Here is a 4,002-nt window from a genome sequence, read left to right as displayed (position 1 = left end):
GGTGCACTCCCCGCGCACCCATGACTACAATTCCCCGAATGCATTGCGGCGGGCCTTTGCGTCCATTTCAGTTTACTTCAGCCACCTCCCCCCCACCCCCCGCCGCCGCCTTCCGGGTATAGGGGGGCGGGGCTACATTTTTTATCCAGGGACCCCGCCGCGGTGCCAGGGGACTGCGAAATTTTCCAGTGAGCGCCTGGGCAGAGGCGCCAATGAGAAGGGAAGGTTGTTAGGGCAGCTGACGTGGGCGACGTCTCTGAGCGGCGCCAGCTGAGCGCGGTGGAACCAAGCCGTCCTTCCTTCTCGGAGGCTGGCTGTGGACCCCGTTTCGCTGTTCTTGGTTAGCGCAGTACACCGGTACCTCCACTGCCTTGGCCAGTAGCCTGAGGACGCCCTCTTTCAGCTCCTGCTCTTCCTCCTCCACAGACACAGATGACGAGGGAGTGCCCGGCACTTGCGAAGATGCTTCTCTGTGCAGAGGTGCCTGCGGGGCGCGGGGTCAGGGGCCGGCGTCTCCGGGGCCTGGGGCCTGGGTGGGAGGCGGGCCTGTGTCTCCGGAACACGCTTGTTCGCCAAAAGGTAGTCGTTACCTCGTGCGACCCTCCTTTGGCACCTGTGAAGTGCCCAGGGTGGGGCTTCATTGATGGAGCCGATAATTATCTCACTTGTGCTGTGCGCCAGGCCTGGGGAGAGCGTGACTGGGAATCCGGCCTGAACCAGGCAGACGGGGTCTTGGCCTCCTTGGGGCTAAAGTCTTTATGGAAGACCGAGGAGAAGCAAGTAAGTCTAGTGTGGATAGGGGAGGAGGAGTTCAGGTTCTCCCTCTTGAATAGGTTACATTCCACTGGGGATGTCAGGGTCCCCATTGTGCACCGGAGATCAGGTCAGTCAAGGTGTGTTTGGGCGGGGGGGTGATGGCCTGCTCAGGACCACGTAGTACCGGTGTGCAGAGCCAGTACTTTCCAGAGCTCCTGCGTGTATGCCACAGGAGTCTACATTCTAGGGCTGTAGTGGGGACAGCGTTGTGAGCACAGATAGGTGTTCCGTATTGGAAAGCCTGAGGCTGGAGTGTACTTCAGTCATTCGTTCATTCAACAGAAATTGTTGAGAGTGTACTTTGTGGTAGGCCCTTTCATTTGGGTGGGTGGTGGGTATTCAGCGATTGGGAACACACGATAAATAGGACAGATACGGTGTCTGACATATCACCACCTGGTTGGAAAAGACTGGAAGCAGATAATTACCCATGAAATACATAATTACAGTTTTGCTTTGAGTGCTGAGAAATGCAGGGAGCACTGGAGTTTGTAATTTAGGCAGTAGGGTTAACCTGAGAACAGAAGGCTAAGAACAAAACGGGGATGTGGGAGGGTGTTCACTTAGAGCAGGGAAGGAGTGTGAACTGGTAAAGGAATTGAGAGAATGCCCCTGGAAGCTAGGGCCACCTAGGGACGGGAGGGTGGGGAAAGCCAAGGTTTGGGGTTAAGACTTGCACTTTTTACAGGTTCCTGGAGACTAAGCATAGTGATTTAAAGCATGGAGTCCAGAGCCAAGCTGATCGTAGCTCTGCCCCTTATGAGCTGTGTTCCTAAACCATTCTCAGTTTCCAGTTGTGAGAAATGGGGATGACAGTAATCCCACTTCATAGATGATTGTAAAGATAAATGATACTAAACATTAATGAAACAGAGAGCCATGTCTGACATGTAGTGGGTGTTAGTGGTGGTTGATTAAATAAATAGGTAAATACATACATAAGTATTGAAGACTTGAAGGTAGTGTGTGGTGAAATTTGTGAACCTAAATGCCTTCCACCCAACTTCATTTCTTCTCCAGTTTTCAGGTGCTGTTGAGCACATGTGTAGAACTGTTGAATTAGAAATAATTTTTGCATATCGACTGCTACTTGCTAAGAGACTCTGAAGTGCCATCGAAATAATCAGAGAGAAAATACTTTTCAGTAACATATTATAATTACTTTTATTTAAAATTTATTGATAGTATTGATTATTTAATATTTGTTGGTAAATGTTTTAGCAAACTTGCCTACTTAAAAAAAAGTAAGTTAACTGTAGAGTAATTCAGACACAGCCAAAGGACAGAGGAGTAATATAACTAGAGCTTTCCTTTTCTTGACTCTCAATGGAGTAGTTTTTATAATTTCTTTGTTCTTCTTTGCCTCAGTTTTCGATGCCCCCCTGTGTCTGCAGCCATCTAAACATTGTAGGGGAAGTTTGGGTTTGGAATTGCAGAGACTACAGTGGTACCCAGCCCAAAGTGCACATCAGCAGAGCCTGTGGGGCTATTTAAAGAAAACACAGCTGTTCACGTCCTCCTCTAGACTCCCTGAGTCAGAATCTTCTGGGATAGTTCCCGGGCTATAAAGACCACGTATATTTGTCATCTGGTTGCATTTCATGAAAGCTTTTTTTGCACTGGGCTTTCCTTCATCTGAACAACATGCAAGAAGATTGGGAGAATCCATAAGTTAATGTTTGAAGACTTTTTGCAGGGCTCTGTCCTTCAAGTTCTGTGATATCATGATTTGCATCTTCACTGTAGTGTGTTAAACCCTTAAACTTTGTCAGAAAGTCATGTGATTAATAACATAGAGATTCCTTGCATGAATCACGGGCAGATCACTTTGTGCCTCAGTCCTCTGTTTGGAATGGGGATAAGAATGGTAACCCACCTTTGGGATGTAAGGATTAAATGAGAAATAGATCCGGTTAGCACAGGATCTGGCACAGAGTGAAGCCTTCCATAAATTATTATTACTTCTTTTGTTTTCCCTCCATTACTTATTTTACAGATTTTATTTACTTATTTATTTTAGAGAGAGAGTGCATGCCCCTGGCGTGGGGCCAGAAGAGGAGGGAAAGGGAGGGGGAAAGAATGTCAAGCAGAATCCACACTGAGTGTGGAACCCAACTTGGAGCTCAGTCTCGGCACCCTCAGATCATGACCTGACCTGAAATCAGGAGTCAGACGCTGAACCAACTGGGCCACTGAGGCGGCTCTTGATTTCTCTCCATTCTGAATATTATTTGGTTCCAGTACTATGTCCTAGCTGTGGGTTAGGCTGGTTCCTGCTGCCCTAGGTTACAGCCATAAAGCCCCTAAAATCACATTAAGAAAGCCAGTTAGCCCCCAGGACACCTATGATTCCCTCCAAGAAAGGGAACCATCCCTTCCTCCCGTGACAGGGGTCAGCGTCCTCCACAAAGGCCACTGGGAGCACACCTGTCGTTAAACACAGTGGCTTCGTTACTTATCCTGAGGGAGAACCCACATCATGGGGACTGTGGGGCTGATCCGTAAGAAAGAGGGTGTTAGAAAGAACTTACAGGATTTGGGCTTTGGGCGGATGTTTTTGGGAGTGTTCAAGGAAGCAGGGGTGTTGCCTGGACTGGGTGCTGAGGCGAGGCGAGACAGTTCTGGGATCGGGTAGCTTCGTCAGCCTTTTCTAGAAAGAGATGTGAAGAGCATGATGATCGGTGCCATTCAGAAGGGAGGCACTCGCTCCTATCAGCCGGAGGAGAGGATGATTGGCGCTTTGGGGCAGGCACGACAAGCTGGTTTTTGTCTGTTTGGACAAAAGAGCAAGTGGTCCTACTATTTTGTGTCCCTTCATCACCGGGGCCACGGCACCTCGAGCTGCTGGTCTGCGAGGTCGTTTGTGTCCAACAGGAGAACGATGTGGCCTCTCCTTGAGCGCCAGGCCCGCTGCGACCAGCCGTGCAGCCCGGCTCATGGTGCCAGGCCGCCTCCTCGATGTTAGCACTGCTCTTCCTTCTTTCCCCGTGGAGGGGGGAAGCCTTCAAAAGGCAAATAGGTGTTTGCGGGGCAGAAGAAACTAGCCTGGCCATGGAAGCACAGGGCTGTGTCAGCGGCACCTGACATTGGGCCGGGGAGCGAGGACAAGAGAGAATTATGGAGAGGTTGTCAGAGAATGGTACGCGGGAGGACCAAGGGGTCAAGTGCGGGAGCTGACGTGCTCCG

The sequence above is a fragment of the Zalophus californianus genome, chromosome 10 (genome assembly GCF_009762305.2).
Source record: "Zalophus californianus isolate mZalCal1 chromosome 10, mZalCal1.pri.v2, whole genome shotgun sequence".
In the NCBI taxonomy this organism is placed as follows: Eukaryota; Metazoa; Chordata; class Mammalia; order Carnivora; family Otariidae; genus Zalophus; species Zalophus californianus.
Note: the sequence above shows the minus strand (reverse complement) of the source record.